The sequence below is a fragment of the Spinacia oleracea genome, chromosome 6 (genome assembly GCF_020520425.1).
Source record: "Spinacia oleracea cultivar Varoflay chromosome 6, BTI_SOV_V1, whole genome shotgun sequence".
NCBI lineage: Eukaryota > Viridiplantae > Streptophyta > Magnoliopsida > Caryophyllales > Amaranthaceae > Spinacia > Spinacia oleracea.
The window spans coordinates 14102058-14129266 of record NC_079492.1 but is presented as its reverse complement, the minus strand read 5'-3'; the positions used below and the strand labels follow the sequence as shown (position 1 = coordinate 14129266).

Below are 27209 nucleotides of genomic sequence, written 5' to 3'. Positions count from 1 at the left end.
CACTGTAGATTAAAAAATGAAGTTGCCACAAGAATTTGTTACAAAATCTTTGTAGAGCAAATATATTTAGAATCGGCAATGTACGGATGTCAAACCATTAGGGATCAAACTTCAATATGACCTCGAAATTTCAACCAAATTAAAATTATCACTCAAACACAAATTATTCATTGAAAATAACTTTGTCGGTCTTACAGGAAAATTCTCTAAATTAATAAAATAGTAAAATTATAATTAGGGAAAAAGGGTGAGAAGAGGGGAAGAAAAATTACCTAGAATCACAAGAGCTGAAGAGCCGGCGACGGAGACGGTGGATGTACGTGGTGGTGGAGACTGTGGTTGTTGTAGCGGTGGAGACGATGGTTGCAGTGGCGGTGGAGACGTTGGTTGCGGTAGAGGTGGAGAATTAGCAGATGGAGAAACGATCGGGAATATGAAGAGCGGTGGTGAAGGATTTTTTGGTGTGGTGAGGAGACTAATGTGGTTTTCTGGGTTCTTGGTGAATTGAAGTTAAGTTTTTTTTTGGTGAGATCGTGGGTTTAGGAAGAGGTTTCTCTTCCCTAATTCTGCACAGATAAAGGATTCCCGCCTATATAATTAATATGTAGCATATGAGTAAGAAACTGGTTTAGAAAGATCTCCGGTTTCTTTGATTCTTTTCTAAATATAATATTATCTAAGAAACCTTATATTTTAGGTATGAGGTTTCTTATATTTTTTCTAAGAAACCTCACTTCTAAGATAATTGGTTCCTTAATCTAAGACACCTAATAAGTGACTTATGCGGTGCCCTAGCAATGGTTGCTTAGCCCATTTTTGTAGTAGTGTTGATGTATGCAATGGTCTGCACTAGACCTGATTTGGCACAGTCTGTTAGTGTTGTTAGTAGGTTTATGGGTGAACCTGGAAAGGAGCATGGCAAGATGTGAAGAGGATTTTTCGGTACCTAAAAGGTACATCTGATGTTGGTCTCATTTATGGAGGTGATACAGAGTGTTTGGTGACAGGGTTTTCAGACTCTGATTATGCTGGAGATGTTGATAGTAGAAGATCTATGACTGGTTATGCTTTCACTCTTGGTGGTTCAGTTGTCAGTTGGAAAGCTACTTTGCAACCTACGGTGACTTTGTCTACTACAGAAGCAGAGTACATGGCATTGACAGAAGCAGCAAAAGAGGGAATATGGTTGAAAGGGTTGGTCAGTGATTTGGGTCTACATCATGATCAGGCTATAGTGTACTGTGACAGTCTCAGTGCAATATGTTTAGCTAAGGATCAAGTAAATCATGAGAGGACTAAGCACATCGATGTAAGGTATCATTTTCTGAGAAGTGAGAAGAGAATTAAGGTGAACAAAGTGGGTATTGCTGATAACCCAGCCGATATGTTCACCAAGCCGGTTCCACGTAGCAAGTTTCAACACTGTTTGAACTTGCTAAATGTTAGGAGGTGTTGATTGTCTTTTTGAGGGCAAAATCTGAGGTAGAGGAGTTTCTGGTACATCTAGCATTATAATGGTGCACCTGGTACATCTATTTGTGAGAGGATTCAAGTCAAGGTGGAGATTTGTTAGATAATGCCTTGAATCGGTCAAACCCCTTACTGCAACGCCCCAGCACGGTCAACACACTGTTATTTTGGACTAGGGTTATCTGTTTTGGGCCTATTTTCTGGGCTTTTCCGCATCTGTCTAGAGAGTACTATATAAACTCTCTAGGTCATAACCTAGTTGCATTTTGTAATATGTAATCCTCAAGATCAATAAACTTTCCTCCCCTCTGCCTGTGGACGTAGCTAACACATTGTTAGTAAACCACGTTAAATTCTCTGCGTTCTTTATTACATTATTTATTCTTTCTTTGCATCCGTTATAACACAACATAACAAAGCAAATAGCGACAGTACGTGATTATTGTTACAAATTAAATCACATTTTTCATTGGTCGATTTTTAATGATTTTCTATGTGGCGCTCTAATAATTCAGCAATTATGTCCATGTAACAATCTAATGTTATCTAAGCTAATCTAATATGAGCATACCTAGTTTTATAACCTTTTAGATAGAGAAAAGTCCTTCCTAGAACTATAGAAGCTTTGTTTTCATCTATTAAAGTTGATAGGATGTAAATGATTCTTGAGCAATACAATTTTCACTTGCCAAAAAAAATAAAAATAAAAAAAAATTGAGTTATGTGTGTGCATGATACGGGTTGCTTTCTAATTTTAATAATAGTATAGAAAGCATAGATAATATGTAACGCCCCGACCTCTAATTCAAGTATTAAAGCATAATTAGCAGCGGAATTTACCTAATTCGGTCGGGACATTACTGTCGTAACTCCCTCTTGGGAATTACAAGGCAACATCATAACATAAGCCATTAAATCCTCCAAATTAACATAATAATCTTTTACATTCCCAAAGTAAAAGTACATAACTTACTGAAAATCTTGAATTAAACTCTTAAAACTTAAAACATAAACTAGGTGGAAATTATTAAAGTGAAATTCCTCGCCACTACTCGTGTCCATTGTCCCCATCAATACCTAAAACAGAAAACAAAACGGTGAGCCGAACACTCAGTAACGAACTACTCTAGCAACGTAAATTATTTTCGATCAATTCATTTTATTTAATAACACAGGGAGAACAGAATAATGTAAAACATTTTATAAAGCCATTTATTTAATTCATTCATAACTTTTGGGTGCACATGCTAGTCGTGGCAAGTATGACATGATGGAATGTCTTCCACGATGGGCCGCTGTCCAAAAAACATGGGGCCTTGGCCCGAAAACATAAGAGCCTTGACTCAATGGGCGGATGCCCCATGGGTACATGCATGACCGAGAATCGTAACCTGTGAACATATACTGTCAAGCGGACTAGGTCTTTCGCTTTTATTTATCATGTTTCGTTTAATTTTACATTTTAGCCTTTTTACTTCAGTTGAAGTAACATAATTCCTTTAGATCATGTGATCAAAATAAAACATCATTTCTTTCATGGTTTCTCATAAACATCATTTAGATCCTGGGATCTATAAAATATCATTTCTTTTATGGCATCACATAAACATCATTTTATGAGAAAACTCAATCAAATCATATTATAAAGAATAATTCAATCAAATCATAATTCATTTCCCGCAATTCATAAAACATGTCAAAACATTTAGTTCATAAATTCAATCATATCGTCATAATTTCATAATCACATTTATAAGGGAATTGCGGGTACTAGCAATAGCCGTTACCTAACTCCGCGATTTCCTAGGGATTTTCCTTGGTTCGTTCGTCCTGAGCTCCGAGTCCAATTTCTTTCAAATTATTAAATCATTGAATTAATATCTAAACGATAAATAATTTAACATCAATATTTTATAAATAATAAATTTATAAGTAATGATTTTATAAATAACAAATTTTAATATAAAAATATAATTTCATGGTTTAATAAAAATATTATTAATTGAAATTTTAATCAAAATATATATATTTCATAAATAGATCTACATGAAAATATGTTATTTAAATTCCGTTTTTGTCAAATCAAGTTAGTAATTTATTTTAGTAAAATCGATACGTAAACCTGAAAAATAATAACAATTTATTAGTAAATCATTATATCATAACAATTATTAGAACATACAAATTCATAATTTGAAAATCTGAAATTATAATTTAATTTTAATTTACCAAGGCCCAAATTAAAATATCCCAACTCAGATATGGGTTTTGGAAGGGAATAAAACCAAGTTTTAAAACCAAATTTTTGTTTTGGTTTCTGGAAAGGAGACATGACAGGGGAAGGAGGAGGGCACGAGGTGAAGGGAATAATGCCCTTGGTCCAAGTATGCATTTAATGTTAAGTCTAATAAATGCGGTTCAGTATTAATTAACAAGTTAATAATTCAGTGAGATCAAGTGAGCTGAATGCCTAGCTAGAGGCCGCTTCAGTTCAAATGGAATTAATGATATTAATCCACAGCTTACTCTTGACTGAACCCGTAAGGTCACACAAATAGTAAGTAAACGGATCAAGTATTTAATGGCATTAAATACTCCATCTATGGATATTCGGAATCGACGGATCTTGGTTTCAGTGGGAGCTGAGATCGTCAAAGGCAAGCAAGTGAATACTCCGGAAACGATGATATTGCCGGAAACGGAAATATGGATCGTATCGGAAATATAAATATTATCCAAGTCGTAGATGTTGCCGGAAACGGAAACATGGTACGTATCGGAAAATATTATTGGAAATGGAAATATTGCCGGAATCGGAAATATTACCGGAAACGGAAATATTGTCAGAATCGGAAATATTATCGAAAATCGGAAAATAATTCCGGAAACGGAAATACTAAATATTTGTTCGAAACGGAAATTAATTCCGAAATCGAAAATATTAAATATTGTTCGTATCGGAAATGAATTCCGGAATCGAGAATTTAATCGGAAGCGTATCTTACGAATTAGCATCGGACGAGGCCTGCCAGACGAAGGCCCAGCACGAAGCCGGGTCATCACCCAGCAAGCCAAAGCGCAAACACACGCCAAAGCCAAGACCAGGCCCAGCGCGAAGGCCAGGCCCAGCCAAGGCCTTGGGCGCGCGCGCATGCGTAGCAAGGGGCTGCGACGAGTGGGCCGTGCGCTGTGCGTGGGCCGTAAGGCCTGCGTGCGGTGCATTGCCACTCGTGTGTGTTACTCGGAATCTTAAGGCTACCAGGATTCGTAATATGATTAAATCTAATCCTAATAGATAAAGTTTGTTTAATTAGAGTCCTAGTAGGATTATAATTAAATAGATCTGAATTCTAATAGGATTATAATTCCTTTCCATAAACTCTATAAATAGGTGCCTAGGGTCACATATTTACATAGAGAATTGAAGTATTAAAAGGTAAGATTTTGGAACAAAATCAGCCAAACACTTGTAGCCTATTAGCCGAAAATTATTAGAACCTTAAGGGCGATTCTAATTGGTCAAGCTTAAGGCGGATCCGGACATGCTGTGGACTATCTACGGAGGGACGACACTTGGAGTCCTAAAGACTTGTTCTTGTTCGGTTCGGGCGCAGCAAGGGAGGGCACGCTACAAAGTGTATGCATCTGAAATATGCTAAATGATTATGTGTAAATAATATGTTTCCTGGCATTAAGGTTTTCCGCATGATTTATGTTTTGTCATATGTATCATAACCTAACAGTGGTATCACGAGCCTCTTATTATTTTCATAATCTAAATTGCATGAATATGGTTAAATTTTACAAATTTGCAAAGAATTAAATGGGTGATTAATTTTCGTAATTAATTGCAAATTGCGTTTATTTAATTATAAGTACGCAGTTTTTCGGCAGTTTCTTCGTTACTCAACCAAATCGAGTGATTTTTGTGTCAATTTCGCATGTAAAAGGCATTCTAAAATTTTGACAAAAATAGTACTTTTCGGCCGAACCATTAATTCCCAAATTCGAAGCCTAACTATGACTTTTCGGAGGTTTAAGTTTTTCGAATGCAAAAGTTTGTAAATTTAAGATGTTAAATTGAATATTTGCGATTCTTGTTGATAAATCTTGAGTTTTTGATTGACCTACAGTATATGTTTAACAAGTTTGAGTGCCTAGCCTTGTTAATTATACAACCTAATTTGTAATTATGAGATTTGTTGAAATTCGAATAATTTAGAATTGATTTGTTTTTCATAATTAATTAATAATTTAATTAGGTAACCATGATTAAAATCCACCATAAAAATTGTTAATTTATGTTAATTTTAAAATTTTTATGACCTAGATTTGAATCCATGTTAATCGGAAATTAATTGATTAATAAATTTTCGATTTTTCGCCCTAAAATTATGAAATTAATATGATTTATTAATTTGTCATTAATTTTAAATTAAAAATTTTAAATTTTTATAAAGCACGCCCATAAATCTTGCACGCACAAAGCAATTAACGCTATGTGTTACCCTTAAGGGGTGTTGTATAGTGCGGGCATGCGACGACGAGCAAGGGAGCTCGTCGCCCATGCGGTACAATGCAGCGAGCAAGGGCCATGGAGCAAGAGCACAAGGCAGTACGCTGCCCTTGTGTCGAGTGCCGTGTGCAGCGTGGGCGAAGGGGCAAGGGTGATGGCATTGGCGCAAAGCCAGGCGAGCAGTCGCGTGTGGGCAGCGAGCATGCTGCGCCACAGCGCGCGCTGCAGCGCCTAGCGAAGCACCCAGACGTGTCGAAGTGAGCGGGCTGCGCGTAGCGTGGCCTGGGCTTGCTGCATTGCGTGTGGCCTGCTCGCGTATGCCATACGATTAGTCGTCGGGGCGATGCGGCCTCGTAGCTCGATGGGGTTTGGGCGCAAGCCCAAGTGCCTCGTCTTGAGACGATTGATACGTTTTGATATTAATTTAAGAATTTCAGTTCGGAAATAATTTTAATTAATTTTAAATTTAACACTACTACAATTTCCGGTGTTTGGAGACGCTGTTTTGGCATATTTTCGACATCAGAAGGCGTCGAGAAATATCTCCTCGACACCTTCAGAAATCGACGACAAAATGTTAGTCGAAATTTACCGACGCTTTAAGGCGTTGAAAACCTCGACAAATTAAGTGGTCTCCAACTGCTATCGGGCGTCGAGAAGTGATGGTTTTCTGGTGTCCCTTTCAAATTTTGAGACGCTGGTAGGCGTCGAAAATGCCGACGCTTTTTGTTGTCCAGCCGCTTTGGTGACGCGTTCTAGCGTCGATCTTAGGAATATTGCGGGAAGCGTCCACAATTCTTATGTAGGATTTAAAAAAAATATTGTGCAATATGTATTATCATAAGCTTTTTCATTTTAATGTTGAATAAAGATTTAGTAGTAATATACAATAGATAAAAGCAACTGCACGTGCAAAATTTGCAAAATTTTTATAAAACTTCTTAAACATTATACCTTTAACATCCCTAAATAAGAAATGTTGTCAACACCATCATAAATACAAATAGTAGTTATTCCGTACTAACTAAAGCTTAAATCCTATACAAAAATAACTAAAGCCTAAAACCAATCCAAAAATAACTAATGCCTAAACCCTTCTTTCGACTTTTCTGTAATACTCGACTGCATCATTCTTTTGCTAACTGAACTACGACACTTGACTTCTTCCTTAACAGTTTTATCACAACAGGCCTTATTCATAACAATTGTCTTCTTGGATTCTTTAGTTCCCCGGAGAAGCAGCATGCCAGTATTACTAGCAGGCATCATCTGGCAAATGACAGCATAGCCAACAAGGGCTAATTCTAGAACTAGTAGAGAATGATATGATTACATTTTCGACAATTGTCCTAGAGGCTTTCTAGGATATATCTGAATGGCTTCTGGTATCTTTCTGATGGTCGTTGGACTTTTAGAATTAGTGTCCTGTATCCATTGCGAGTGCAAAACCTGACAGTCCAAATGAAATTCCGATATCAGTTGTAGCTAAAGCGAGTGCATCGTTTATTCTATCTCAAGGAGTATTTTGTAGTATGCATTGTCAAAATTGATAAGATTCTCCATAACTGTTGGTGTTGAACCACTTGGTCATCTTCGTAGCTGCACGAGGCATTTCCTTTGACCATGAAGAAATGACTTGACAGTTTCATCAATCTGGAGAAGAACAAAATACAAAATGCGATTTGACCAAGATTAGCGGGCATGGAAATTAAGTGAGAGGAAACCTTAGCACTTTAGCCACTGCTTACTAAGAAGCTTGAATCTCTGTTAACAATCATGAAATCTAAGGACCTAATCAGTAGAAAAATTAAACATATGAAAGTGCGAACAATTTCAATTCCAGTTCTTTGAATGAAATTTATAACCAAACAGCTAACAAATAATTTCAAGAATATTAAACATAAGCAGTAATTAGCATAGCAACAAGACCCCTAGGCACTCTCTAGACCTGATTGCCTAGTCTATAGCTATACTTCCCTTTTTGGTTTGTTCTGTTATAATTAATCAAGCTCTATTGCAGAAAGACCTTATAGTGTATTGCGTCTTGCCTAGCCAAGGAAAAAAAATTGAACATCACCCAAGTTACAAATAATAGAGCAGTAACACAGACTATTCCAGCAATGATCTGTGCATCATTGCATATTTGCACCCATGCCACAACCTGACAACACCATCCTCTCACAGACACTTTTTCTCTCAAGCACCAATACAAACCCTTTCAAACAATGTCCTGTATGAACTTTACCTAGAATTTGAGAAAATAAACCAGCAACATCTAAACATTCTCCATCTACCATGTATTTCAAACTATCTAGAAATATGCCCTTATATTTCGCGAGTAAAATTATACAACATAATCAAGGCATGATTTTGTAAATAACATGTGACCCTTTGTCCATGCACAGAAACTCGTTAAATTGCCTTCAAATTTAATTTGTTCACAAGTATGCCAATTAAGACAACCAATCAATCATATCTTGAAAAGGAGCTTGTCAAACCATGTTCGAAGTAGAAGCTTAAATCATCTAGAAAAATGAGCCTAAGTGCCCAACAATAGAGTTGCTCAGCCAGAACCTGATACGTCCATAACAAAAAACCTAAGTCAAGTTTCGCTTTTTACTGAACACAAAGCTACAAAGAAACAAAGTACATGGAACATACACCTAAATGAGAAAGCCACACCACATCTGAACTAAAGCAAAGCATAAAAGTAATATCAACATATATAAAATATGTGTGACCTTAAACAATAAATATCTTAGTATTTGACCATAAATATATAGAAAAAACACCAGAAAGTGAAAGTTATGGGAGAAGCAGGCTAAGTGAAATAATCTGCTAGGGAATTCACAAGCTATTATTGCTAATGGAATAATCATTCATATTAAAATTCTCTATTGAACTAACCTTGATATTATAACATGTTACTCCACCAAATATCCAACTTCCAGGTCTAAGATATGGCAGTTCAATCAGAAGGGAACTTAGATAGAGAAAAATTCAGGATAATGAAAGAGGATTAGTAAATTTCTCCTCACAAGGACCAACAATTACATTAGAGTATCAGATTGAGAAACCCACTTGTAGTACATCTTAATCAGGATAACAAAGAGGTCAATGGACTATAACACTCACCCCGTATGTTTTCCACCACCAGCCTTTTTGGTCCGAAAGCTCAACATTGGCTGCATACCCATCAAGGCGAAATCATCGAATCTGTGTATGATGTTCCATTAAAGGGAACAGTAAAGTGAGCCAACTCAATATCATCATCAATCATTCTAACCTGATTTTATATAAAAACACAGATATGCATACATAAAAACTATGTTAAGGAGAAAGTCAAATACTACTTCAAACAACTAAATATAGTACTGAAGAAATATACACGCACCTCCGAACCAGTGAATGAGGTTGGTTCCTGGACAACTAATTGAGCAACGGTGGTTGGATCTGTTGAAAACTTTGTAAAAAAAAGTTTCTACAAGCGCTACAACATCCGCGTGTTTAACAATTCCAGAGGCGGCAATGACCTAAAATTTCCAGCACCCTCTAAAGTATCAGCAACAACGGAACAAAAATTATATCTCTATAAACATCAGTTAGTAAGAGTATACCATTATAGAGATGAGTTTTAATGATAGTCTTGACATTCTCAAGAGGTCCAACAATGGTTCTCCCTAGAGGAGTGTACTGGAAAGGTCTTGCATGCAAATGATCAAAGATCATTTCTTTCAACCTATATCATAAACAAAAACACAGATCAAACACACTTTAACAATTAAATATACCCAGTGTGTAGTTACAACCCCAACAAAATATAAATTCCCAAATTAACCTAATTAGCATTTAGGACCTGATAGAACAATTTGAAGTTGAGTTTACTTTTCAAGCAGGTGATTACATGTTTGCATTATCGTTTCTAAATTAGATCGAGTTAAATCCTCGCTCAATAAATAGACTCCAAGAAATTGATTTAATATTTTACCCAAACTACAACTACAAAGTGATCTAATTCTATATCACAAAAAAACTAGGACTGTATTTCCTTTAGTTAATTCACCAAGACAAGCTATTTTAATTACAAGCGAACTATATTTTAATTGGCATAACACATCAAAAGATTTAACAGTGAGAGCAGTATTTGGAAACAATATATAACATACTACATAACCCTGTATATCCCTTGTAGGATAGTCAATGCTTATACATTGAGCTCAGGCGGTCTGCCGACAACAACATGTTGTATGTAAGGGCATAAGGCTGTTCGGGATACGTTTAGGATCTTCACCAAGTTTCTCACTTTCATGAGCATCAACAGAGTTGAAGTACCTAAGAAAAATGAAAATTTATGCTCCATTAGTCGTTTGCACTTGATTTATCTTTACCTGATATATATATATATATATATATATATATATATATATATATATATGCACTTCATATATCTCAAGGCAATTTCTTCAAGGAACAACTACAAATTGCAATACACTCGACCTAGTTGACAAGGAAACAATCTCCTCTTCTGAGAAACACGGGGAGGTTAATGATCGAGATACTCCTGTAGATATCTCTATAGTCTAAACTGGTATGGTATAACTGTATAAGATATATTTTCATAATTAAACAACAATCTCTAGTTTACTCACTATTAAAGAACAATAACCCTGATTTGCAACTCAAGAAGTTCACAATATCAAGTTATACTTTCTAGAACCAGATTAGATTGAAAGCCTACGTAAAATTAACCAAACTAATAGACATTTCCATAATTCCAAAAATGGTAGAACTGCAGTATATTCCATGGTATCAATACAACTAGAAAATCACAATTTGTAGAGTACATAGCTTGAAATTGCTAGAAAACAATGAAAGACAAGAATTTAAACTCGATAATAATCGAAACAACCACTAAACCTAACATGAGAAGAGGGAGAAACAAAATACCTTGGATCTCAATTCACACGAACAACTTTGCAGCGGTGGTCGCGTCTGCCGATCCTATAGAAATCAAAATAACCTCTTAGACAAATTAATCAACACAAATCAAATTACTAGTCATAAATTTCCCTAAATTCAATCAAACAACAATCTAAACCTAAAATACAAATTAGATAAATTCATATCAGTAAAACATAATGACCAAAAAGATATGAAAAGTGTAGAAAACCTAAAATGTACCCAAAACAAAACACGACATTAATCGAATATGAAGTCCAGAGAACTAATCTGACAAAGAACTAGACAGAGATAAAATAGGCGATTACGAAACAAATGTAAACAGCGTAGTTCAATTCACATACCATAACAAAAAGTTCTAACTAGAGGCAAAAACCTAAATATCCAACAAATTCAGAACAATGGAGGCCAATGAATACCTCAAAGTCTTTGAATTTCGTTTTCAATTTGTCGTATTTCTTAAAATTGAGCGATAATCTTCGAGAGTGGGAGTAGATCTCAAAATTTCTTGATGAGAAGGGAGAGAGTGGTAGGAGTTAGGGTTGAGATGAGAGGAGAGGAGAGCAGAAGAGGGTTAAGACTTAAGAGAGAGAGAAAGAGTTGTGGGGCGGGTTTTTTTCCAAAAATGTGAACACTGACCCTGCTTAGTGAGGCCACGTGCAAAGCAGGTGACATTTCGACGCTGAAAACTATCTAGAATTTAAGTAGACAGCGAACGACGTCGAGGAAGAGCGGATAATATAATATTCGCCTAACGCTGTACCTCATGCGTCGAGCCCTAAGCGTCGAAAAAACATGCATTTTGTAGTAGTGTAATAATTTAAATTGTTTTCTCGGATTTTAATTTTGAATATTATAATTATTATAAATTTTATTTATACTAATTATTTTACTAAAATTAAACCTTGAATTAATTTAAATTCATTTAATTCAACTGAAAAATAAATTAAACAAAATGGATTCAATTATAAATTTATATGAGCTTTAAATTTTAATTAAATTTGTATGTTTCCGGTTAGACTAGTTTTTATGTTTAAAATTAGTAAAGCATATGAATTTATTGGTTTAAGTGGGAGCAATTTTAGTCATAAACTCTTGATTAGGTCTACAAATCCTTTAAGGTTAAACAACTTGATTAGAATTAATAAGGACTGAATAATTGATAGATTATTGGTGCACTTGATTAATTGTTGCAAATATTTATGTGATGCATACAATGTGTTTTTACTAACCAATTATGTGGGCTATTCATGATAATGAATGGGTGAATGGTATATATTGTATATGTACTGTTTTGCAGGTTATGAAGTGACCAGTATGGCCCAAATAGGATAGAAAATATGGTCTGCGTACCATCAAATAGTTGTAATTAGTTTAATTATAGCTGATCCTATTTGAAGAAAATGGCGCCTCCCACGGTGAAATTCAAGACGGAGTTTCCAATCCATTTTCAAAGACGGACTTTGAAGTTGAAGCTTCAAGATGAAGTCGGGCCATACTAGATCACATTTATCTTATGCATGCTTTAAGTTATTTATTGCTGTTAAATATGTCTTAATTATGCATGAGATTTTGGCTTGATTATGTTGCATGATTAAGGATTTTAGTTCACTTAAAATCTAACCAACATAGTAAGAGTCTCAAGTTCCAAACTTAAAAATTGAGTTAAAAGGTGCCATGCCAAAATAACACTTACTTGGATAACCTTTACATCAATCTAGTAATAGATTACGCTCAGCGAGGTGTTACTTATTGATCCTAAAGGGGAAGGTACACAAATAATTGTGAGTACATGTTAGTTTTGGTGAAACTCAATGATATAAGTAAGGAGTCCTTTTATGTCGTGGAAAAATCGATAGGTTTACCTAATAAGTTCTTAGACGTACCTACCAACCAAGAGTAGTTTCTAGACTATTAGCAAAAGACTTTTGCTTACCTAAAAGATTTTAGAATTGAGTCTAAATACATAATGTGCTTAATTCTTCAATGGGTTTTAGGATCTTGGAATCATTTTATTCACACCTGCCGGAACAATAAATTTGAATAAAATGCCAATAACTTGTTTAAGTTGCATGAATGCTTTAATTTTCAAGTTATTACTCATGATAAATGTTTAGACTTTGCATGCTTCAATGTATGTTTTAATTATTGTTTATAATTAAATATCTTGCACTGCAGTAAACCCTTTTAGAAAGGTAACAGTAAATTTCCTCGATTGGTAGTGAATCCAAGAACGATTCACGGAAATGAGAGAAAGTGAGCAATTTAATGTACGCTTCTTATATCGACTTTTATGGTTGTTTTCGAGTATCAAAGTCGAATGGCAAACCGATTGATGCTTGTGAATTCAAAATACAATGTAGTCTTGAGATCATAAAGCATTGAGTTTAAACACTCAGCTTTACCAATGGTTAACAACCTAATATCTTTGTCCATTTATTTCTCGAATGAGTCTAGTCCCTAGACATTCGAATAGATCGATGCTTAGAGAACTTTAGAAGCTTCTGGTAAGATCATCTAGTTGAAACAGAATATTCAACATAAATAAAATGGTAAGAACTTTGCTGGAGTGACATTGGACATGTCTAAACAAAGTATAAAAGTCAACACTAGAGAATTCAATTCTTAAGGCTATTAGAAAGGGCACAAGAAATAGGAAAACAAAGGAACAAATGAAAGGAATTTACAATGCCGTTTCTACCTATAAGTTTATGTTTAAATAGAAGTGACTTAGCAATCAAACTTCCTTGGTATCATATACCGCTTCAGGTTCTTACTTCGGTAATAACTCAAAAAATGGAAGCTAGGATACATTAATGACCTACAAGTGGGAAATGAAGCATGACAATGCTAAATTAGTTGTAGGGTCATCTAGTTTATTTTAAGTCCTTTCAAAGGCTGGAACTTAATGGCTATTTTGTTCCATAATCAGCATACCTAAATTTCTGCTTCAAACGCAGAAAGACTCACATTCAGAAAGACAAAAACAATGTTTGTTTGTTTATTTGAATGAAAATGGTCATTTACGGGTTGAGTCAATATGCTTGATTAAAACAAACAACTCTTTAACAATAATAACTTTACTAGGTTCAAATCAATCTCTTGATTTGAGTTCCACTAATCTTTGGCATTGTTGCTTAGACCATATCAACAAGTCAACATTCAAAATCTCTATTTTGATGGACTTTTGAAAGTTGATTGATTTCTATATCATTCAAGACAAGCAAGTCTTACTTGTTGAAAGTAACAAAAGATATGAACTATTGTTAGAACGCCTAGACAATAGAGTTCAAAGCTAAAGAAAGGTTTTATGACTTTATTATTTCACACAGATTTGAGTGAATATAGGTTTATTTACTCAATGTGATATAAGTTTGAATCTGTTTGGCTAGTTCAAAGATTCAGAAGTATAAATCCCACTTGGCAAGAAATCATAAAGATCTAGGTTAGATCATGTTCACTACTACTAAAATAGCCTAAGAAACCGGGCAAAACAAGGCAAAGAAACCTCACTTTATACGGTGCCTAGGTAGTAGGTCTCTTAGCATAAGAGACCGGAGTTTTGGCCTGGTTTCTTTGATATATCTAAGGAACCGATTTTGGCAGAAAACTGGTTTCTTAGGTCATTTCCTGTGAATTTAAATACAAAGAAAAAGAGACCGAATTGAGGAAATATGCGGTTACTTTGACTGTACTAGGAAACCAATTTATTACAAAGTGCGGTTCCTTTGATGTTTTTTTTAAAGAGACTGCATTTTCAGATCTACGGTTTCTTTGATGCTCCTCTGTCATAAACGTGCAACCTAAGAAACCAGATTTATTAAATTAATAAATCTGGTTTCTTTGATATATTTTTTTTATTATTGTTAAATTTTAAATGGCTGCTACAACCAATAAATTAGTGACAGATAATATATTTTCAAATTACATGGTACCTATTAGATTCCATTCAATATACAAATTGGCTCAATTTAATGGTAAAATTCCATTAACTCTATATTATATATATGCATAAAAATACTCCAAACCGACCAATGTACCTTCTTGTTCTCCAAAACAATAAATTAAATAAAACTAATGTAATATATAACATTCTTCAAACTCCAATCACAGTCTTAAATCCAAAAGAATACTTCAAATGTATTAACTTTCTATGAGATTCGCAAATCATTTGTTAAAAAGTGTCAATATGCACTAGCTACAAAGATCATTCATGATCAACGTCCAAAATATCATTTTCTTCATATTCATCAATCTGATCATTGATAACTTGTTTTTGCTTGAAAAAATATGTAACCAAAGTATCACGTATCTCATCAATCATCGCTTGAGAATAAGTGGTAGGAACTTGAGGAAAGTACTGCATACAAGACATAAAATCGATTAGAATAAAAGATATAAAGCCGAATGGAAGTAAAGCCATCAGTAAAATAGAAGTTGAAATTTGTTATGGTGTATTAGCAATGATAAATTTATTTTCCCTTGTTTATTTTTCAAAAAATTAAACATAATTTTTTTTTTATTGAAGCAAGAAAAAGAATAGTACTCTGCTAAAGTAGAGGGAGAAATAATGCAGAGGAATTTAAAGCATTGCATCAGTGTGTACTCAACCTAACTATTTCACATTTGTATCTTAAACTCTTAATCTGATACAGGATCAAGTTTGAGCATATCACTTGGCAGCAGAAATTTCAGCTTGAATCTGTCCTGCTTGCAACAATCTATCCTATTAACTCATGCAGTGTACTGATTTTGCAACACGAGATCGCACAGTAAACAAGGCCATGGAGGTCTTTAGAATGACTTAATAATGGAAAAATGGAAACTCACTGCCAATTCACATAAGCAACCACCTTTCATTTCTCACCCATATCCAGTGGGACCTGTCTGAATTATTATATCTGTCAAAGTGTTTGGTGTCGTAAGCTAATAGGAAAGGCCCAAGTGTGCTGACAAGTGAACTTATGGCGATTAATGAAGGTCTTCTGATTGTGGTTGAGAAAGGGGGGCAGAACATGCATTGTCATCCATTCAGATTCTCAATTTGCTGTGAAGCACTTGCTAGAGGACACACAAGTACCAGATGCTAATTTTAATCTAATATTTCAATGCAGGGAGCTTGTTACGCGGATCACTAACATTCAAATTCAGTTTAGTCCCCGAAGAACCAATGTAGCTACTGATATCTTGGCCAAGACTTGTAGGGTGGAGGACAGTTATTATAATAACTTCTGTCGTAACCCTGTAGTTTTGTTTGGTAATCCTTGTGATTTTCTTGTAACTGTAATTCAGGAAGATACATCCCTGATTGACATGGTTGTACTTTGGTAACTTTTTAATTTTACGGTTTTGCCTGGCTTTGCATCAAAAAAAAAAGCTAATAGGAAAGGTTATCTCGTGCTACTGGTTAGCTAAGGGTGGATAGCTATCATCCTATACGTCAGGGACATAGAAAGACTGCTGCTTCAATCAGATAGGCTATACAACTTATTCGACAAATTGTTACAGAAGTTAAGTGGTTAAGTCTTGGTACTCGGATCTCCTATGTTAGATGCAAACACTGATTATGAACAAGCAGATGAAAGGCTTACCTTACTCTTTCCCTACAACATCGACACAAGGCCACCAGTAGAGGAGACAAATCTCGTTAACTGGAAGTTCCAACTCGAAGATGACATGAAAACAATCCAGTTTCAGGATAACAGGAACCAAATTGCTGAGGTTTTAGCAGCTAATGATCTTGTTTGTGATGATTTGGGTTCTATTTGTCATTCAGATACTTTAACACTCAGTGATCATATTCATGAAATTGTTATGTCTGCGATTTCGTTCCACTTGATGAAAAATCATTAGCCTGAGTACAGAAATGGGAAGCTGGTTATTTCTTCTGGGAGTTTGTCCCATGGGTTGATTATTTTGGAAAATTGAAATGAACTTATTATTTTGTGTGGAAGTGACTTATTTTGTTTGAAATGAATTTGTGTGTGATATTTGTCTGATTTTTTTTCGTTCCATTGTTTGAAATTTATTTGAACTAAAGTTATTTTGTTTTAACTTATCATCCACTTTCTATGGAAAATAACAAGTGGAAGATCTTTCTATGGAAAATCCTCAATAACAGTTTGCCTATTGGGAAGGAGTTCATTAAAAGAAGAATTATAGTGGAGTCCATGTGCAGATTCTGCGAGAAGGAGATCGAAACCCTGGAACACCTATTTCGTGATTGTTCAATAAGTAGGCACGTATGGGCTGGAGGAAGACTGGGCTTGAGAACAGACCAACAAACAAATATTTCTATATCTATATGGATCTGGAACTGGTTTAGAATGTTTAGGAGTTTGAAGGATGGTGATAGCAAAGATTTAGCTATTTCACTGCATTAACTTTGGTCAGTCTGGTGCATGAGAAATGATATAGCCTTCAACAACAGGAAGTTCAATGCCATTGTTATTTTGGAAAGAATAGAGAGTAATTACAAGTTGGAGATTCTAAGCTGGGAAAAGATAAAGGATTTCAGGGACAAGGTTAGGATTGATGAACCTTTGGAACCCCCAGGATTTGAAAGAGAGCAAAAACTAGAAGAACCACCTGGATTCGAGAGGATCGTCCAAAACCAAGGAATTGACACCCAGCACCTCATTGGAGAGGCTAACAACTGTGCAAGGAAAGTCATCAACACCCATGGAGAGTTTAAGGAAGGGTATGAAGGAACAGTTAGCTGGTACTACGAGAACGAAGATATGAACACCAGGTCGTCTAAAATCTATTGCAGCAGCAAGGAGCAAGCGTGATTGAAGGCAGTACTTGAAGGCATTGCTGAAGCTAGTGCTGAAGGAAATAATGCCCTTGGTCCAAGTATGCATTCTATGTTAAGTCTAATAAATGCGGTTCAGTATTAATTAACAAGTTAATAATTCAGTGAGATCAAGTGAGCTGAATGCCTAGCTAGAGGCCGCTTCAGTTCAAGTGGAATTAATGATATTAATCCACAGCTTACTCTTAACTGAACCCGTAGGGTCACACAAATAGTACGTAAACGGATCAAGTATTTAATGGCATTAAATACTCCATCTATGAATATTCGGAACCGACGGATCTTGGTTTCAGTGGGAGCTAAGATCGTCACAGGCAAGAAATGAATACTCCGGAAACGATGATATTGCCGGAAACGGAAATATGGATCGTATCGGAAATATGAATATTATCCAAGTCGTAGATGTTGCCGGAAACGGAAACATGGTACGTATCGGAAAATATTATTGGAAATGGAAATATTACCAGAATCGGAAATATTGCCGGAAACGGAAATATTGTCAGAATCGGAAATATTACCGGAATCGGAAAATAATTCCGGAAACGGAAATATTAAATATTTGTTCGAAACGGAAATTAATTCCGGAATCGGAAATATTAAATATTGTTCGTATCGGAAATAAATTCCGGAACTGGAAATTTAATCGGAAGCGTATCGTACGAATTAGCATCGGACGAGGCTTGCCGGACGAAGGCCCAGCACGAAGCCGGGGCCATCGCCCAGCAAGCATGCGCGCCACAAGCCCAGCCAAGGCAGCGCCCAGGCCTACCGCAAGGCAGGCCCAGCGCGCGCCAAGGGCCACGGATGCGTGGGCCGTGCTGCGTGGGCTGCTGCTCGCACGCGCATGGGCAGCCCTTGTGGCTGCCGTGTGTGTGTGAGTTTGTGCTCATGCGTGATTCCTGAATCTACAAGAGTCAGTGTATGATTAAATTTCTATTCCTAATTGGATAAATTAATTAAATAGAATTCATGTAGGATTCTAATTTCAATTAATTCGTATCCTACTAGGATTACGATTCCTTTTCCATAACTCTATAAATAAAGGCCTAGGGGTCATAATTTATACACAAGTTTCAAAGTATTCAAAAGTGAGTTTTTTGAGAGAAAATTAAAACACACATCTTGCTCATAAAGTGCCGAAATTTTCTAGTACCTTAAGGGCGATTCTAGTTGGTCAATCTTAAGGCGGATCCGGACGTGCTGTGGACTATCTACGGAGGGACGACACTTGGAGTCCTAAAGACTTGTTCTTGTTCGGTTCGGGCGCAGCTAGGGAGGGCACGCAACAAAGAGTATGCATCTAAATTATGCTATATGATTATGTGTAAATAATATGTTGTCCTGGGTTAATGGTTGTTTCCGCATGATCTATGTAGTGTCATATGTATCATAACCTAACAGTGGTATCACGAGCCCCTTATTATTTTCATAATCTAAATTGCATGAACATGGTTAAATATTACAAATTTGCAAGAATTAAAAGGGGTGATTAATTTTCGTAATTGTTAATTAATTGCAAATTGCGTTTATTTAATTATATGTACGCAGTTTTTCGGCAGTTTCTTCATTACTCATCCGAATTGAGTGATTTTTGTGTCAATTCCGCATGTAAAAGGCATTCTAAAATTTTGACAAAAATAGTATTTTTCTGCCGAACCCAGAATTCTCAAATTCGAAGCCTAACTATGACTTTTCGAAGGTTTTAGTTTTTCGAATGCAAAATTTCGTAAATTTAAGATGTTAAATTAAATATTTGCGATTCTTGTTGATAAATCTTGAATTTTTGATTGACCTACTGCATATGTTTAACAAGTTTGAATGCCTAGTCTTGTTAATTATGCAATCTAATTTGTAATTATGATTAATTCGTTGAAAATTAGAATAATTTAGAATTAATTTGATTTTCATAATTAATTGTAATTTAATTAGAAACCTATGATTAAAAACCACCATAAAAATTGTAAATTTACGATAAATTTTAAATTTTTATGACCTAGACTTGAATCCATAACAATCGGAAATCAATTGGATAATAAATTTTCGATTTTTTCGCCCTAAAATTATGAAATTAATATTATTTATTAATTTGTCATTAATTTTAAATATAAATTTTAAATTTTTATGCGATTCGTTCATAAAACTTGCACGCACGAAGCAATGGACGCTTCGTGTTACCCTTAAGGGGTGTTGTATAATGCGGGCATGCGACGACGAGCAAGGGAGCTCGTCGCCCGTGCGGCACGAATGCAATGAGCAAGGGCGTAGTGCACGAGCACAAGGCAGCAGCCCTGCCTTGTGTCGTGTGCCACGAGCAATGAACGAATGGGCATGGGCGAAGGGCGAGCCAAGGCAGTCGCGTGTGGGCAGCAAGCGAGCTGCGCCACAGCGCGCGCTGCCTCGCACAAGAGCGCGCAGCCTCGCGCGCAGCGAGCGCAAGCTCGCGTGCCACGAGCGCTGCGCCCAGCATTACTCGCGCGCACAGCGCGCGATGTCGCCCGCCCAGCGAGCGATGTCGCGCCCCAGCGAGCGATGGCTCGCGCCAGCGAGCGATGGCTCGCGCGCGCAGCGAGCGATGTCTCGCGCCAGCGAGCGATGGCTCGCGCGCGCAGCGAGCGATGTCGCGCGCCCAGCGAGCGATGTTGCGCGCGCGCACTGCGAGCTGAGCGCTGGCGCGCGCAGCGAGCACCAATGCGTGCGGAAGGGAAGCAGCAGCTATGCGACGAACGCATGGGCTGCGCGCACATGGCCAGCAATGGCTGTGTGCGTACGGTCCATGGGCGTGCAACGCGTAGGGTGTTTGCGTTACGATTAGATCGTTTTGAATGTTTAATTTGAAAATTTCAGTTCACGTAATTTTAAAATTAATAATTTGAATTATTTTCTTGGATTTTAATTTTGAATATTATAATTATAATAAATGTTATTTATTCTAATTATTTTACTAAAATTAAAATCATGAATTAATTTAAATACGACTGAAATTAAATTAAATTTTTGGATTCAATTATAAATTGATATGAGCTTTAAATTTTAATTAAATTTGTATGTTTCCGGTTGGACTAGAAATACATTTTTATGTTTAAAATTGGTAAAGCATATGAATTTATTGGTTTAAGTGGGAGCGCTTTTTAGTCATAAACTCTTGATTAGGTCTACAAATCCTTAAGGTTAAAACAACTTGATTAGAATTAATAAGGACTGAATAATTGGTAGATTATTGGTGCCCTTGATTAATTGCTGCAAATGTTTACGTGATGCATAATGTGTTTTACTAACCAGCTATGTGGGCCATTCATGATAATGAATGGGTGAATGGTATATATTGTATATGTACTGTTTTGCAGGTTATGAAGTGACTAGTATGGCCCAAATAGGATAGAAAATATGGTCTGCGTACCATTAATTTGAATGTAATTGGTCTAAAGTACCAAAGTTATTTTTCAATTCAAATATGGTCTGCGAACCATCAAATAGTTGTAATTAGTTTATCCTATTTGAAGAAAATGGTGCCTCCCACGGAGATTTTCAAGACGGACTTTGAAGTCAAAGCTTCAAGATGAAGTCGGGCCATACTAGATCACAAATATCTTATGCATGTTTTAAGTTATTTATTGCTTTTAAATATGTCTTAAAATGCATGAGATCAAAAGCTTGATTATGTTGCATGATTAAGGATTTTAGTTCACTTAAAATCTAACCAACATAGTAAGAGCCTTAAGTTCCAAACTTAAAAAATTGAGTTAAAAGGTGCCATGCCAAAATATACACTTGCTTGGATATCCTTTACATCAATCTAGTAATAGTTTTCGCTCAGCGAGGTGTTACTTATTGGTCCTAAAGGGGCAAGGTACACAAATAATTGTGAGTACATGTTAGTTTTGGTGAAACTCAACGATATAAGTAAGGAGTCCTTTTATGTCGTGGCAAATTCGATAGGTTTACCTAACAAGTTCTTAGACGTACCTATCAACCAAGAGTAGTTTCTAGACTATTAGCAAAAGGCTTTTGCTTACCTAAGATGTTTTAGGATTAAGTCGACAAACTGTGCTTAGTTCTTCAATGATTTTAGGATCTTGGAATCATTTTATTCACACCTGCCGGAACAATAAAATCGAATAAAATGCTAATAACTTGTTTGAATTGCATGGTTGCTTTAATTTCAAGTTATTATTCATGATAAATGTTTAGACTTTGCATGCTTCAATGTATGTTTTAATTATTGTTTATAATTAAATATCTTGCACTGCAATAAATCCTTTTAGAAAGGTAACAGTAAATTTCCTCGATTGGTAATGAATCCAAGAACGATTCACGGAAATGAGAGAAAGTGAGCAATTTAAAATGTACGTTTCTTATATCGACTTTTATGGTTGTTTTCGAGTATCAAAGTCGAATGGCAAACCGATTGGTGCTTGTGAATTCAAAATACAATGTGGTTTTGAGATCATAAAGCATTGAGTTTAAACGCTCAGCTTTACCAATGGTTAACAACCTAAAATCCTTTTTCCATTTAATTCTCGAATGAGTCTAGTTCCTAGACATTCGAATAGATCGATGCTTAGAGAACTTTAGAAGCTTCTAGTAAGATCATCTAGTTGAAACAGAATATTCAACATAAATTAAAATGGTAAAGAACCTTGTTGGTGACATTGGACATGTCTAACAAAGTATAAAAGTCAACACTAAAGAATTCAATTCTTAAGACTATAAGAAAGGGTACAAGAAATAGGAAAACGAGGAACAAATGAAAGGAATTTACGATTCCGTTTCTACCTATAAATTTATGTTTAAAGAGAAGTGACCTAGCAATCAAACTTCCTTGGTATCATATACCGCTTGAGGTTCTTACTTCGGTAATAACTCAAATAATGGAAGCTAGGATACACTAATGACCTACAAGTGGGAAATGAAGCATGGCAATGCTACATTAGTTGTAGGGTCATCTAGTTTGTTTTAAGTCCTTTCAAAGGCTGGAACTTAATGGCTATTTTGTTCCATAATCAGCATACCTAAATTTCTGCTTCAAACACAGAAAGACTCACATTCAGAAGAACAAAAACAATGCTTGTTGTTTGTTTATTTGAATGAAATGGTCAATTACTGGTTGAGTCAATATGCTTGATTAAAACAAACAACTCTTTAAAGAACTTTACTAGGTTCAAATCAAACCCTTGATTTGAGTTCCATTAAATCTTTGGCATTGTTGCTTAGACCATATCAACAAGTTAACATTCATAAGCTCTATTTTGATGGACTTTTGAAAGTTGGTTGATTTCTAGATCAACTTAAGACAAGCTAGTCTTACTTGTTGAAAGTAACAAAGAATATGAACTATTGTTAGAACGCCTAGACGATAGAGTTCAAAGCTAAAGAAAGGTTTTATGACTTTATTATTTCACATGGATTTGAGTGAATATAGGTTTATTTACTCAAATGTGATATAAGTTGAATCTGTTTGGCTAGTTCAAAGATTCAGAAGTATAAAATCCACTCGGCAAGAAATCATAAAGATCTAGGTTAGATCATGTTGATGATTACTTGAGACCAAATATGATCATCAATGATTGTGTGTTGTAATTTCACAATCTAGCTCCATAAGATATGGCATATCTACGTTGGAATGATCGAAGTCAATTAGTACTTGATTCGATCAATGATGAATCATAAAGACTTTTCCTATAATTTCTAAAACAAAATGCTCAACTACCACCAAACTAAACCAAATTCGTCAAAGCTATTGAAAAGTAATTTCAGGATATCTTTTCAAATATATATATCTAAAGAGTTGCTAAACTCAGTGGGAGCTTAGTGTTTGTTATTCAACAAACTAAGGCCCAAGTCTAGATATATGTTTCATTGTGATTTATTCAAATGAGACACAAGGGTATTGTTTCTACCACGAATTTTTGAGAACATAATGTTTGTTTGCTCGAAATAATGTCCTTTTGGAGATTCGTTTCCAAAATGACAAGTGGGAGAAAATAGACCTCGAAAGTTTTCGAGGCGAACAACAAACATAAACGGACATTCCAGAGGCTTTTCGAAGTGCTTCAGAAAATCCGAACTTATTCTTTAAGGATTTTAGAAGTGGCTTTAAAGAATAGACATCTCTTAGAAGACTTTACAAGTGCTTCAAGGAGAACAGAATATTCAAAGGACTTTCAAGTGGCTATTGATATTCTATTGTTCGATGTTCTATACCCAAGTAGGCATAGAATTCAAGTCACTGAAACTATGAGATTCTTCTATTAGATAGTGAAGAAACATAGAGATCAGGTCAATGAAACTATGAGATTCTTCTATTAAATAGTGAAGAAACCTACAACTTGCAGTCAAACTATTATCATGTAGATTAATGAGTTTATGACTTGTAAGAAAGCTATGACGAAACCCAGATTCCCTAAAATGGTTAGAGGCCATATATAGACTCAAATGTTTTTAAATGGTTAGAGGCCATAAAACATACTCAATGTTTTGATGACAAAATTGAAATTTTGTTGATTTGCAAGAATAGTTTCACACCTATTGGTTGCAAGTTTGTTTTAAGGATAAAAACCATCAAACATGGAATTGTGTTCACACACAAAGCTAGATTAGTTGCTAAAGGTTACAAGCAAATTCATGACATGGATTGTGTTGAAACCTCATGCATAATCGTAATGCTCAAGTCTATAAATCAAGCAATGATTGCATATTGGTAAATATGGCAATTGGATGACAAAACATATTCCTCAATCAAATGTTGGAAGAAAACTATGTACATGGTATGTCATAGGATTTGTGGATCCAAATAAATGCTTGAAAAGGAAAGCTAGCTTATGAAATCTAAGTCCAGATTTAAGCAAGCAATTGGGAATTAGAACTGTATTTTAGTGAAGCTAATAAGTATTTTAGTTTCATAAAATGTACATGATTCTTATAGATATATAAGAAGTTTAGTGGGAGTACATAAAACTTAATTGGTCCTATGTGTATCACACACATATCTCTCTATTGTAAAATAACATTCAAATGCTAATGACTTAGATTTGAAATTATTCATCAATGATGGACCATGGCGAAACTTAGTACATACTGGGTATTAAGATCTATTTACAAAAATCTTATAATATTGTTTTAGATTAAGTAATGGCATTTACTAAATCAAACACGAAAGTCTCCATTGGAGATATTCGACCCATGTGAATAAATCTAAGTAAAGAATGTTTGAACTATGTATAAGCATTTACTAAGTTAAACATCAAAGAGTCTAAATAAGATTCTAAACCTATATTATATATCAAAGAATTTAGCTGGATTTAGTATCTACTGAAACTAGATGAGCTGAAGTTACATGAATAGAATTCAATTGGGAATTATTCTGCAAAAGAATTTATCATGTATGATATAATATGAGGATCGCCAAAAACGTATCGTATGACTTTAGGCATGACGAACATATACCAATCTCTATTGATCTAAGTGAAGATCAACTAGATTGAGATCAAGAATACTTATGGTACTTGAAATGGTACATAGGAATAGTTCTTGATTCAAGGAAATAAAGATACGCTAAATATTGATGCTACACGCATAAACACTGGCAAAGGATCAAGCAAGACCCTTTGGAGTTAACCATTGATAAGGACGAGCTATAGAGCATCGTGTTTTGAAATGGCAACATGGATTGGAGACCATGAGTTGTTGCGTGGGAAATTAAAATATTAATTTCTATGTTCTAAGATATAGTTGGAGAGTCTTCCACATATCCATGAACTGCTTGGATAGGTAAATCCAAACAAAGCATCACTAGCAACCTATGCAGTTGAAGTAAAAGTAATTATTGCCTAAGAAGCAATAAAACAGGGTTGTTTAAAGTTCTTCACTGAACTTGGGTAGATCACCTATCTGCTGGCTTGATGGTTCTTCATTAAAAAATGCGTGGAACCACTCTTGAAGCAAGAAAAACGTCTGCTAACTTAATGGTTCTTCATTGCAAAATGCGTAGAACCACTAATGTAGTAAGAAAGACTAGATCACATAATAAACAAACTCGAAAAGATCTTATCATCATATCTCAAAGAACATTCGATGAAAAGGATGTTAAGATTGGCAAAGCATGATAACTAAACCTATGCAACAAGTGAGAAGCAACACTCACATTGTCGCACTGGAAATCAAGCATAGCTTTGAATTCCATGAATTGTTTTAGAAAATGGGTTTGAGGCCCATGGTTGTAAAACATTGGGGTTGAACATTTATCATATATGAAATGTATTTAATCTTGGTTTAGTATTAAATGATGAGTCCCTTCAAATTTGACGATATATTCAAGATAGACTGTCAGGACCAGTCCTGTGACTAAGAAATGTCTATCAAGTGAACTTGAATGTCAAAGGTTGAAAAAGGTCCCTAATCGGAGTTTTCTATAAAATTGGACGCATAGAAAACGTTAGACGATTAGAATGCAAGATGACTAGTAGTTCTGTTTCTTGAACTATGTGGACATGGCAATGTCATAATCATTTGCATAGATACTTACTTTGGGAAGACTAGTATCGGACAAGACCTATGAAACTTTACTGTAAGAGATGAAAGTCTGTCATAAGTAAATTTCATTAAATTATTAGACACTAAATCCTCAATACCTGAGTGATTTGAGATTACTTGTTTGAGAACTGGTTGCTTTGACGTTGACCAACCGTCGCACCGTAAAAGGAGGCTATAAAGGCAACGCTCAGGTAATCACCTATCAAACGAAGTCTAATCTCAAGATCGCAAGATTGGGATTGTCCTCCCATAAATCGGGATGAGATGCTTAAAAGTTGTACAAGGCCACTCGGAGAGCTAGAAACTGTGAAATGCATGGCCGTGCTCGGATGAATCATAGGCTATGATTATCTGTTTATTTGATCAGTTGAACTCTGAAACCGAGGAACACCTCTGGACATAATAAGGATGACAACTCTTACCTTATGTTCAAGAGCAAGCATCGAGCGACAAAGGAATTAGGAAATGCACACTTGTCCCTAAGGACAAGTGGGAGACTGAAGGAAATAATGCCCTTGGTCCAAGTATGCATTCTATGTTAAGTCTAATAAATGCGGTTCAGTATTAATTAACAAGTTAATAATTCAGTGAGATCAAGTGAGCTGAATGCCTAGCTAGAGGCCGCTTCAGTTCAAGTGGAATTAATGATATTAATCCACAGCTTACTCTTAACTGAACCCGTAGGGTCACACAAATAGTACGTAAACGGATCAAGTATTTAATGGCATTAAATACTCCATCTATGAATATTCGGAACCGACGGATCTTGGTTTCAGTGGGAGCTAAGATCGTCACAGGCAAGAAATGAATACTCCGGAAACGATGATATTGCCGGAAACGGAAATATGGATCGTATCGGAAATATGAATATTATCCAAGTCGTAGATGTTGCCGGAAACGGAAACATGGTACGTATCGGAA

At 35.5% G+C, this 27209-nt stretch overlaps 1 long non-coding RNA gene across 7 annotated transcripts; it reads right to left on the bottom strand.

Annotated features, from left to right (window-relative positions):
- Window positions 1-6912: 6912 nt before the first annotated feature.
- LOC130462489 (uncharacterized) lies at window positions 6913-11558 on the bottom strand. Of its 7 annotated transcripts, none has more exons than XR_008922789.1 (7): window positions 11365-11558; window positions 10934-10987; window positions 10153-10318; window positions 9604-9725; window positions 9381-9519; window positions 9122-9272; window positions 6913-7639 (listed from the first exon to the last, which is right to left on the bottom strand). It is a non-coding gene; the product is annotated as an uncharacterized lncRNA (long non-coding RNA). The 7 variants fall into 7 exon arrangements; XR_008922791.1 differs by having other exon boundaries at window positions 8485-9202; XR_008922792.1 differs by having other exon boundaries at window positions 8894-9202.
- Window positions 11559-27209: the final 15651 nt, after the last annotated feature.